This window comes from Taudactylus pleione, unplaced genomic scaffold (assembly GCF_031769625.1).
Source record: "Taudactylus pleione unplaced genomic scaffold, aTauple2 ptg000835l, whole genome shotgun sequence".
Taxonomy (NCBI): Eukaryota; Metazoa; Chordata; class Amphibia; order Anura; family Myobatrachidae; genus Taudactylus; species Taudactylus pleione.
Genome location: NW_028285237.1, coordinates 1,221,237 through 1,234,366, shown reverse-complemented (window position 1 = coordinate 1,234,366; position 13,130 = coordinate 1,221,237).

The following is a 13,130-nucleotide window of genomic DNA, read 5'->3' as shown; positions in this document are numbered from 1 at the left end:
CAGTCCACGGGATTATGCTGCAATAGGGGTGTGGCTTAATGACACAGAGCACCCAGCCCTGCCCTCTCAGTGGATGGCTGCAATTCCTCTCTGGGCTTCTCCTGGAGAGGAATGCAAAAATGTAGGCAAATATGCTTTACACAGCTTCTGTAGCAAGTAATAATTCAACATGAAAAGTCAGTGGAATATTTGTTTTTCCAGAATTACACATAGGGGCATATTCAATTAGATGCAGAGCTCAGTGCAGGGAAAAGCTCTGGGTTTCATTCCTGGATATATTCAAATATTCAGTATTTTGCTCACATGGTAACCAAGGCCAGATTTACCACTAGGGAAGCTAGGTGGCTGCTTAGGGCCCAGCAGATCCCAAGGGGCCCGTGGCTGGACCCCCCAAAATCCGACCCTGTAGAACCTGCTGCGATGTCTGTGACATCACCTGCTGAGTGTAGTTGTAGTAGCACATCCGAGGCCCTGCCCCTGGGGGAGGAGGAGGTATAGTTGAAAGCCAGGGCTGGACCTATCGTTAGGCAGGAAAGGGATGCTGCCAGTGATGAATGGATCGCCATGGTGAGGAGGGTGACTCACTGTCATTTACTTGGTCCCCCACTGTGTCGTTGTTAAGGAGGCTGGACCACTGGAGCTACTGTGCCGACAGGTAAGTTTGCAGGAGCTGGCGGCGTGGGGAGAAAGGCGCTGAACTGTGAGGGGGGGTGTCTAAGCTGGGAGGGGTCTGTTCTGTGAGGGGAGAGAGTCTATATACTAAGAGGGGTCTGTGAGGGCAGGGGGGGTCTGTGCTGAAAGGGAAGGGGGGGGTCTGTGCTGTGAGGGTCTATGCTGAGAGGGGTCTGTTCTGTGAGGGGAGAGAGTCTATATACTAAGAGGGGTCTGTGAGGGCAGGGGGGGGTCTGTGCTGTGAGGGTCTATGCTAAGAGGGGTCTGTTCTGTGAGGGGAGAGAGACTACAGTATATGCTAAGAGGGGTCTGTGAGGGCACGGGGGGGGAGTCTGTGCTGAAAGGGAAGGGTGGGCAGGGTTACCTACCTTTAACATTCTCTTCCCGGGAGAAGCCTGGGTAAGAGAAGCAGCAGGGGGCCGACGGGGGCGGGGCTTGATGATTCGCGTCATTAAGCCCCGCCCCCTCACGGTAAAATTGCCGCGATTGGGCACAATTTACATAGGGGGCGGGGCCAAATGCTGTGATTCATGCTGAATCACAGCTTAAGCCCCGCCCCCTTCACGGAGACCCGCGATTGCCGCGGGTATTCTCCTAATCCTGCCCACTTCACTAGGAAGTGGGCAGAATGCGGGAGAAATGCCTACCCTTCCGGGGGTGCGGGGGGTTACCCGAAAAATCGTGAGCCTCCCGCGAAAACCGGGAGGGTAGGCATGTATGAGGGTGGGTCTGCGCTGTGAGAGTCTGTGCTGAGAGCATGGGCGCCGAAGAGGGGGGGGGAGTGGGTACAGATTACCCGGGCCAGCTAGAGGGGCCTGCGTCGCCCCCCCCCTCCCTCACAGCAGCTCAGCACACCGCTTGTGCTGGGTTGCTGTGTGAGACTGCTCGCGGCTGCTGCAGCAGCTGGAGCAGTCTTCTATAGCTGTGGGGGGGAGCGATCACACTGATCGCGCCCCCCCCCCCCGCTTAGCACCGGGCTGGGAGTCTTACAGCGCCCCCCTCCCCGCTACCCGGGGCTAAAAAAGTGATAGTTATTTCCTTTTTTTATTCAAGGGGACGTTGCCACGCCTCCCACGATTAGGCCACGCCCCCTCCATTACCTGGGCCCGGCCAGGCTCTCAACGGCCCTGGCTGAGAGGGGTCTGTGAGGGGGGTTCTGTGCTGAAGGGGGTCTGTGCTGTGAGGGGTGGGGGGTCTGTGCTGTGAAGGAAGGGAAGGTCTGTGCTGTGAGGGGTGGGGGGTCTGTGCTGTGAGGGTCTGTGCTGTGAGGGAAGAGGGGTCTATGCTGAGGGGGATCTGTGCTGTGAGGGGAGATGGGTCTGTGCTTTGGGGGAGGGGGGTCTGTGCTTTGAGGGGAGGGGATCTGTGTGAGGGGAGGGTTAGGTCTAAAATGAAGTGGGCTGCAGGATCTGTGACCTGCGACAACAGGGGGAGGAGCAAGGTTCAGAACATGGGGCCCAGAGTGTACACTCGCAGGCTTGCTTCGCTCGCCACAGGCTACTATTCCCACTCAATGTCCACATGGATAGTAAAAGTGTAATGAAAATATAGTGTTATGCATTGTTTGAATGAGGGGGGCCCCAAATCGGTATCTTGCCTAAGGTCCCCTGAGGTCTAAATCCGGCTCTGGTGGTAACCCATAGATTCTGCATAAAATGAAACCCCAGCGGCTGCATTTAATGAAGATTTTTATGATGCGCGGGAAAGCAGGACCTAGTAGAATAGGTCTGAGCTGTCAATCAGCTAATAGTGTAAGCCTATCAAAAACTCCAAAACAGACACTAAGCATATCACATGGCTCACACATATATATTGCTACAGAAAATAACAAGTAAGCGTGGTCAGAGCCGCCTTTACTGTACTGCGGACCGGGCAGCGCTGAGCTCTTCTGGGTGGCTCAGGTGGTGCGCCCAGGCTGTGACCTATTTAGACATGACGGCGTGCCAGCCCACCAGACAGACAGCCTACCCCGCCCGCCAACCTGCCTGCACGCTGCTGACAGCTCTGCACTGTGTGCATCCCCAGCCGATGAGGGACATGTAGGGCCAGAAAAATTTAAATTTATATTTTATGTGGGAGCCAGTGTGATTTGTTGTTTTTTTTGGGGGGGGGGGTGGAGCAATGTGGGTTTTTGATTTTTCTTTGGGGGCCAGCCAATGGTTTTATTTTTTGTGGGGAGCAATGTGTTTTTTTCTTTTTCTGTAAAGGTCAGCCAACGTTTTTTTTTTTTGTGGGGAGCAATGTGGTTTTTATTTTTTCCGTGGGGTCAGCCAATGTTATTTTTTTCTGTGGGGGCCAATTTATGTGCGTTTTATTCCTGTGGGGGACAATATGTGTGTGTTTTTTACTTTGGGGCAAGTGTATGTGCGTTTTATTCCTGTGGGGGCCAATGTATGTGTGTTTTATTTCTCTGGGGCCAATGGATGTGTGTTTTATTCCTGTGGAGGCCAATATATTGTGTTTTGTTCCTGTGGGGGCCAATGTATGTGTGTTTTATTCCTGTGGAGGCCAATATAGTGTGTTTTATTTCTGTAGAGGCCAATGTAGTGTGTATTATTTCTGTGCAGGGGCAGAACTATGGGGCACAATGGAGGCGCCTGCCGCTCCAGCTCTGAAGGGGCACCTCCACCATTGTCAATAACATATTTATCCAACTTAGGGCTGTAACTATGTACCCGGAGTGTACTGTCACCACCCAATACATGGCACCCCTTCCCGGCACCTGAGAAGACACCATACATTAGTGGAGAGCTCCATGTCAGACTATCAGCTGCTGCCTTCGTCTATCTATAGCCTGTCTGCATGCGAATTGATACATTACAGTGTCAGCGGCTGTGATGGGGGGCACCAAATTATAACTTGAATTCGGGCATCTGGGATGAATTTACTCCACTTTTTATGTGGAGGCCAATGTAGTGTGTTTTGTTCCTGTAGAGGCCAGTGTAGAGTGTTTTGTTCCTGTGGAGGCCAATATTGTGTGTTTTATTCCTGTGGAGGTCAATGTAGTGTGTTTTATTCCTGTGGAGGCCAATGTAGTGTGTTTTGTTCCTGTGGAGGCCAATGTAGTGTGGTTTATTCCTGCAGGGGCCAATGTAGTGTGTTTTGTTGCTGCGGGGGCCAATGCATATGTGTTTTATTCCTGTGGAGGCCAATGTAGTGTTTTATTCCAGTGGAGGCCAATGTAGTGTGTTTTATTCCTGTGAAGGCCAATGTAGTGTGTTTTATTCCTGTGGAGGCCAATGTGTGTGTATTATTCCTGTGGAACCAATGTAGTGTGTTTTGTTTCTGTGGAAGTCAATGTATGTGTTTTTTCATAGATCGCACACACTACATTGCCGGATGGTGTGCCTTGGCAATTTTATAATATTGCGTTGTGTGCCTCGAGTTGAAAAAGGTTGAAAATCACTGATATAGGACTAATTCTGAGTTGGGAGCTCAGCACAAACAAAGACAGCAACTTTGTATCTGGAACAAACCATGTTGCAATGCAAGAGGTGCAAATACATTGTTTTAATGCATGCAGGGTAAATACTGGCTGCTGTTGCATGTAGCCCACAAATGCTGGTCAGCTTTATTTTTACACTGCAATTTAGATTTGACTTTGGACACGCCTCTCTTAAGTTTAAATAAAATAAAATCACATAACAGCACATTTGAAATCTGTCAACCTGCCGTGCAGCATGGATTTACCAAAGTACAAATATACTTGCTCCCAACAGTTCATCAGCCCTAAAGGGAGGAATAAAACAGAAGGCACTGAGGAAGCCGGAGACACTGATGAAGCACGTCCGAGATATCCAAGCACACGTGACCACTATCTGTCTTATTTCAATCGCTAGTAAATATTTTAACAAAATATACAATTTCTTACCCACTTTCTTGCTTTTAACCTATATCATTACTAGCGACCCGCCCCGGCTTCACACGAGAGCAATTTTGAGTTTACGGCGATAGTCTTTTTTAACCGAGGTCTTATGCCTTGTAGGTGACATTAATCGTTTTTCCTCCTGACATTAACACGAAAAGATTTCACTTTGATTTGACACACAAAAGGCCCACAAAAAGTTGTCCATGAGCAACACAGTCTCCACTTAGGTCAACTCCAGCCACATTAAGGACCTCATTCAGAGTCGGTCGAAGCGGCCGCATGGTCGTACGGAAAAAGGGGCCGGATATTCAAATGATTCCCTCGCAAGTTGCATCCCTAAGTTCGGATCGGTAGTTGGCCGACCAAGGGGAGGAAGCGGTCGGAAGACAAAAAAATACGCCCCCTTCTCGTACGCATTGCACGTCATCTCCGGCCATATAAGGATTAATCGAGACCATCGGGAACCATCGGCACTGGTCGTAGAGCTTAAGGTTGACCATACCCTCTCTTAAACTCTACGATCAAGTCAGTGTAAAAACATCCCATGTCACATGTGCCATGACGCTACTTTGTTAATTATGCACTCCCATAATCCGTATGCACTCCCATAAAACGCTGTTCGCATAATGAGGGCAGCCTGCGTTCGGATCTCCACTCCCCCGTTTTCAAGCACCTTCCCCTGTTACCACCCACAAGCCTCCATCTGTCACTCAAACTGCCGACCTGGATCTGTTCAAGGAGAGAGAAATTTGTGATCGTAGCGGGTAGTTTGCGCACGCGCATTGCGAACTTTACGCATGCGCAGTATAGCGAACATCGGTGGCGTATGACCGTGAGGCCGCTTTGACCGACTCTGAATGAGGTCCTAAGTGTCTGTCCCTGAGCTTTATTTATTGTCATGTCAAAGCAAACTCTTACCCAGAATTGGACTCGTTTCAAATTAAAGAATCATTTTGTATCCGTAAACAGGGCTTACATCAATTTTTCTGGAGAAATCAGTATACATACTATCTACATGATATAAAATAAAGTCCATCGTTGATATATCTGTAACGGTTTAGGCAGAGTAAGCCAAGAAAGTGCTCGGACACCCATTTTTTTCATTGACTTGCTTCACTAAAATCTTTACTGCACGGCTCCCTTTTGTCATACATTAATGTACCATACACCTAACCTTTACCCACAAATGCTTTATAGAGTAGTGAAAACTGCATCAAAATCTGTCCAATATTTCTCGAGATTAGCCCGAACACACAGACAGACGCCTACCAGGGACTCTGGGCCTGATTCAGAGCCGGACGCTATTTGCGGACTCTCGTTCTAAAAAAGGGGCCGGATATTTAAATTGAGCGCTCACTCTTTGCGGTGTGTTGACGCCTCTATGTCTGAGCGAGCATTCGAAAAATGCGCTCGCTATTTTGTAAAGAAGCCCCTTTGCCGTTCGCATCACAAGTCATCTCCGGTATTTATTAGATTAATCGGGAACATCGAATGCATCTGAACTGCTCGCAGTGGTTGTGGTAGGATTTTCTTGCCGCTATCACTGCGAGCAGTTCAGGCTAAAAGACAACCAAGTGACGTGGTCGATGACGCTCCTTTACTAATTATGCACTCCCATTAAACGCCCTTTTGACCGTTAGGAAGGCCTGCGTTCGGATCTCCACTACCCCGTTTTCAAGCACCTTCCCGTTACCACCCACAAACGGTACATTCTGTCAATCAAATTAGCAGCCCCTCGCTGTTTTACGAGCGCACGATTTCCGACCGCAATGACTGGTTTGCACATGCACATTACGACCCATACGCATGCGCAGTTGTGCGAACATCGCTCAGAGCGAACGAGCGGCCGCTTACGAGCGGCTCTGAATCAGGCCCTCTATTTTATATTATGTATGAATTTTCACATTTCATCTTGTTTTTTTTTATCAAACCCCTCGCTGGACCTCACTGAAGCAGAAAAGTGATTCAAGACTGAAGGCAATAAGTATTTCTTGACTATTCTAACGCTATATAAACTCATAAAGCAACTACTGTAAAACACTTATCACACCACCTGTTATAGCTACAGTATACAGACAGAGCAATAAATATATGGAGCTTGTAAATGCTGCATGAAAATGGAGTCTACACCATTTTCTTGTGGTAATACCTGAACTGTGTAATAATGTTGTCCACATTGATTATATCGGAATGGGATTGAAATTCCGGTGGCTGTCAAATCCCAAAAGCGAAAGCCCGACAGGAGGAGATCCCGATGAAGGAAGGTAAGTATCTTAACTGACAAAGCAAAACTATTATCGCTGTTCTAGCTAATGTCATTTTTGGAAGGGTGTTCTGATTTTGACATAAAAAGCTTATGGAGGAATAAGAAAAATGTTAGTATTGCATTAAGAGCTAACTAGATAGACTGTCATTATCCATCATGTGATCATGTGACAGATAAGGGGTGCAGTAAGATATGTAATTTCCACTAGGTTGACAGAAAAAGCTAGCCGGCAGATAAATACTATTCTTTCTATGGGGGCAACTCAGCTGCCAGTGATGGGCGGCCAACGGAGCAGGATTAGCAATGAATACAAATCAAGCATTTGTTCATACTTTAAATAGAAGATATAAGAGAAAGGGTAGTGGGATAATAAAAAGTGTGGCAGTGGATGAAGTGCCTTTATGCTAATTGCCACTTTAAATCCAGTGACCAGGACAGCTGAGAGGGAAAGCAGGTACTACTTACTGCAGCCACACATCGGTCAGTGAGAGAGAAGAGACTGCTGCTGCCGCTGACCGGCAGCAATCTCTTCTCTCTCACTGCTCAATGTGTCGCTGCAGCTGAGCTGCTATACAGCAGTAGTGGGCAGAAGAGGTATTACAGGTGGGAGTGATTGCACTGATTGACACACACACATCCCCGCCTCCTGGAGCTGCCCCTGTGCTGAATGTGCAGTGCAACAAAGTATTTTTTCACATTTGGGGGCGTGGTAACGTCTCCTGGATTTGGTCATGTTCCCCTAGTAGCCGGGCTCTTCTGAGCTCTCAACAGCCCTGCCAGTAACTATCTCGCCAGATACATGCTGGTTCCATCGCGGGCTATTACATCAGGCCCCATGCCATCCACTGGGCATAAAACCAGGCCCCATGCCGTCCACTGGGCATAAAACCAAGACATTTTAGGGTCTAACACACAAAGTGAATATGCCAGCTCAACTTCTAGTGCTAAAATGCCTGTCTTGTCACTGTTTGTGTCTGGATATATAATAAATTAAACAAATGTTCAATGTTGCATTTTGTTGGGTGATATGGATTTATATTGGTAGCTGAGCTACTTCTACAATGTAATAGTCAAGCTTGCACATAAACTAGTTTCTGTACAATTTCACTGAGACTTTCTACTTTACTTTGACACCATTTATTCTGTGCTATTACCAACAATACTTGGATTTTATACCGTGCTAATTGACTCACCCATTATTTTACTACAAGACCCACAATAAATCATTTATTTTCATTGTGACACAAAGTAGAACACAAAATAGAAGTGCTTAGGACCATTGCTTTTAAACTTTATAATTAAATGGGGAAAAAGCAATTACAAGGACAAAGTACATAGACCAGAATACAGCAAAAGTGTCATTAATCAATTTGAGCATCTTTAAAACCAGGAAGAAACAAATTATATAAAAACTTCCTCTTTTATACATTGTAAGCTCAATTGCATATATTATATATATGTGTATTTTTTAAATTCTCTTTAATAAGGCACTGGATATAACCATAAAAGATCAAAAACACAAAAGACAATATAGAAGAAAGAATACAAATTACAATAATATGAAGTAGAAAACAAAAAAACCCCTGCAAATTGATAACTAAGGGGTCTATTTACTAAGGGGAGAAAAGGGGGAAAAACACTAAAGGCAGAGAAAATCCCTGTACATGCCGCTTCTCAGTAGGTACTAAAGGGATTTTCTCTGCCTGCAGCCTGCCAGCTCTAAGTGCAGGCTACAATATTGCACTGCACCTGGGCCACTTAGCGCTGCCATAGACACCTATGGCAGCGCTAAGTGTCCCAGGTATTACTAAGGGGAGAGGTCACTTACCGTTGAGTGTCTTCTCCAGCGCTGATACTGCCTTCTGTAGCTGCCGATATCTGCTTCTACTCACTGGAGAAGCAGGACTTGAGCTTTGTCAGTTTGGCCGTTTGTTAATAAAGTTTGTTGGAAAAAAAAAAGAAGTTGCTGCTGCTGTCGGCTGGAGATGGTGAGTAACACAGGGCTGTCAGGGGAAAGGAGTTTCAGCTGTTACCGCCGAGGGGGTGACTTAACGCTCACCCTCCTCGGCAGGTATATTTTTAGTAACAGCTGCGTTAGCCAGCTCCTGCTTCACAGCGGTAGCAGACAAAGCAGGAGTGGCATTAACTCCACGATATGTGGAGTCTTAGTAAATAGACCCCTAAGAATTATGACTAATTGTCAAGTAGAATCAATTAGGGAACAAACAAATTATGAATGAATAAAATATGCAGCTCAGGCACTTTGTGACTTCACCAGCCACAGAGTTTGGGATTTTTACATGTATTTTAAATAATTACATTAATGTTATATGTTATAAATGGAAATTAGACATCCGACCATGGAACAGTTTACATGTTTCTCTGCAACTCATTATAACTTCAGCCATTTGTGTTGAATATGGAATTTTTTCTAGAGGAATTTCTGATCACTATCCCATAATGCCTAAATTAACCTCCACATAGGCAAATGGAAGTAAGTTTTGGAAACTGAATTAGTAGAAAAACCAAAACAGCAAGACGCTACCAGATTAAGGGGTTTATTTACTAAGACTCCACATATCCTGGAGTTAATGCCACTCCTGCTTCGCCTGCTGTCGCTGCGAAGTAGGAGCTGGCTAAAGCAGCTGTTACTAAAAATAGACCAGCTGAGGAGGGTGAACGTTAAGTCACCCCCTCGGCGGTCAGGGGCGCCGAGAGGGGGGGAGCGGGTATTAATTACCCGGGCTTGCTGGAGGGGCCCGGCACCGCTCCCCCCCTCTTATGTCACAGCAGCCCAGCACACGCTGCTGTGTGCTGGGCTGTACTTGGAGACTGCTCGTGGCTGCTAAAGCAGCAGCCGGAGCAGTCTCTTATGCGTATGGGGGGAGCGATCACGCTGATCGCACCCCCCTTTGGCTGTGTGCTGGGTTGAGGGGCACACTGCACCCCCCCCTCCCTAGCACGCAGCGCCACTGCAAAAATTATTTTTTTTAAGGGGGCATGGCCACGCCTCCCACAATTTGGCCACGCCCCCTGTCACCTGGGCCCTGCGCGGCTGTCGCCGGTAACAGCTGAGACTCCTTTACCCTGACAGCCCTGTGTGACTCACCATCTACGGCCAGGAGCAGCATTGACTTATTTTTTTTCCAACAAACTTTATTTACCAATGGCCAAACTGACGCAGCTCAAGTCCTGCTTCTCCAATGAGGAGAAGCAGATATCGTCAGTTACAGGAGGCGGTATCAGCACTGGAGAAGACACCCAACGGAAAGTGACCTCTCCCCTTAGTAATACCTGGGACACTTAGCGCTGCCATAGGTGTCTATAGCAGCGCTAAGTGCCCCAGGTGCAGTGCAATATTGTAGCCTGCACTTAGCGCTGGCAGGCTGCAGGCAGAGAAAATTCCTTTAGTACATACTGAGAAGCGTTATGTATAGGGATTTTCTCTGCCTTTAGCGTTTTTCCCCCTTTTCTCCCTTTAGTAAATAGACCCATGAAAAACTACTGTAGGGGGGCATGGCTTGGTAGCCTAAAATGCTGGACGCTATTCCAAGAGCTCCACATTAGCTACCTCTGTTTCGGATCTTCCCTGCCTGCTTGGAGGACGAATCCCAGCTAATCTATACCCATTGCCTTGCTGAAGATGTGGACATCTGACTGAGCCTGACTGTAGGGCTCCTTATACCCTGCAGCTGCCGGTGGTGCGATCCGCCCCAATGGAGGCCTCTCCTGGGAGACTCCCGCCGCCATTTCCCTCTCTTCCCTGCCCAGCACAGCTTACCTCTTGCCTATGCCCAGACGCGGTGCTGGAGAAGTGACTGGCTCCCCTGCTCACAGTCATGGCTGAGAGTTCCCGGACATCACCACAGATCACAGTTGCACCACCACCCTCTCTCCCTCCCTACCTCCGCAGTGGCTCCCGTGGCCGGCACATGAACGGCACCTCTCCCTGCAGAGCCGCTGCCTCTTGCTGACACGGCAGCTTGCTACACCTTGGCAGTCACTCAGCCTGCCGGCTGCTCCTGTGACTGAGACCCCACCACAAAGGCCAGCTGGTGACCTGTTTCCCCACTGCCACCTGCTGAATTTCTTGGCCGGAGAGTCAGGCCTCCCAGAAGGTACCATCGCTGCCTACCTGCCTGCATGTCCTCCTGTTCCAGATACCATGTATCCCACATTTCTCCTCCATATGTAATATCATATATATAATGCCGCTCTCTGAGGAAGTTCTCTAATTTGGAGCCTTTTAGTAATTATAACTGAACTATTACAACCTGGCTGTTCCTTCCTTTGTCAGCACTTAAGCTCCATCTGGTGGTCACTGTCTACAGTACATTTACATTCCGACTGCAAACTCATATTACTGCAAATACTGCCGTTGCTATTGGTGGGATCACCCTTCCCTGCTTGGGAGTTCCATCTACGTGGCTTATATGTTGCGGCTGCCCTTCCCTACTACTACAACCTTTTTATTATACTCTCTGACCCAGTGACTTTGCTACTCCAGTCCTAGATATATGTAGTTGTCCCTTGTAATGGGATAACTCTTACCATTCAAGTTCCAGGTGTGCTTCGCTGACAATAAGTTACAACTTTCCTCCCCCACCTTTCTACGTGTTTATTTTTTTATACCTTCTGGCCTTATCCGCCAATATGCCTAAGCACAAGAGATCAGGCTCACAATGCCTTGTATCCTATTTTAAAGCAGCCCAGGCCAATGACTCTCAGAGACCGCCTTATACTCTGTATTTAGGCAGTGTTTCGGATGTGGATTCAGAAGCGGAAGATTCGGCGGCCCTATTGCTGTTGTCCTCGATGAGATGAGAAGCTCCTGTCAGGCCATACATGACGAGGTCCACAAAGCTATCTCTGACAAAGCTAGGTCACTGACCTAGGTTCCCGTGTGGATGCTCTCGAGAGGAAACAAGAAGAGATCATTAGCTTCCAACAAATGTCTAAACAGGACAATATCCAACTAACTTGGGACTTTGTGTTGATTACTGACAAGCAGGAAGACCTTGATAACAGGGGGCGAAGAAATAATCTCCGGATCCATAATATTCCGGAGTCCGCGGAATCTGTCCATTTAGAAGATTATTTTTTACATCTCTTCCGCTGCCTTGCCCCTTCCATCCCAGTTGATATGCTCCTACTTGACAGGGCTCCCAAGCATCGGACGCGCCAAGAGACGTAATACTTCGGTACCATTTTTTCAAGGCAAAATATCAGGTCTACTCCCAGGCCAGGTGTTCTCCTGACATTGCTTTTGATGGTGCCAAGCTATTAATCTTTCAGGACCTCTCCCCTCTTACCTTGGCAAAGAGGCGTGAAATAGAGGACATCACCAAAACATTACATAATCATAATATCCACTATCGCTGGGGCTTCCCCTTAGTTTGCAGATTCGATCAGATTGCAAGTTCCTTTCTGCAAGGTCCCCTGATGAGGCCCTACATCTACTTTCACATTTGTATCTCCCACCTCCCGCCACAAATGACCCTCCCAAGGATGGTGCAAGGCCCTCACCCTCAAGAGCACCTGGTCCTCCGGAGACTGGTGTGAGGCCACAAAGAGCCCTGAAGATTGTCTGGCGCACAGTTGGCGCTAGTCATAATCTTGCCGCAGTGACCTGATTTACCTACTGTTCCCCCTTTTGTCATTTAATATTTTTCCCTATCTGGGAAATAGGTCTCTTCATTGGCGTTATTCATTCTTGTTATTCTATTGTTTTTCTTGCTGATACCGATTTTGGATTCAAATTCATGTTTTGCTACATTTTACTGTGTAATGTTCTATACTAATGTTTTCGTCTCCCTTCCTGCGTACCTTAGGATGTCCCACTGTATTTACTACTCTCTCTCGCCCCACAGGGTACCACGTTGTCCTCCCATTTCTGGTTTGACCATTTTCCTGACCTGGTCCAACCAATGCCTTTCCTTGCCTTATTATTAATAAGGATACTAGGGCAATTTCTAGTTCTGACGCCTGTTGCTCTGTATAATTTGACGTTATTACTGTGATATGTAAAATGTTATATTTTACTGTATTTTATTTTGTAACTCTTGTATAAGTAATACAGGTTGAGTCTCCTATATCCAAATATTCCGAAATACGGAATATTTTTAGGATGACTGGGATAGTGACACCTTTGCTTTTGATGATTCAAAGTACACAAACTTTATTTAAGGCACAAAATGATTAAAAATATTGTATAAAATTACCTTCAGGCTTTGTGTATAAGGTGTATATGAAACATAAATTAATTTCATGTTTGTATACAAATTTAGTTTGAACCACAAAATTATTAAAAATATTATGTAAAAT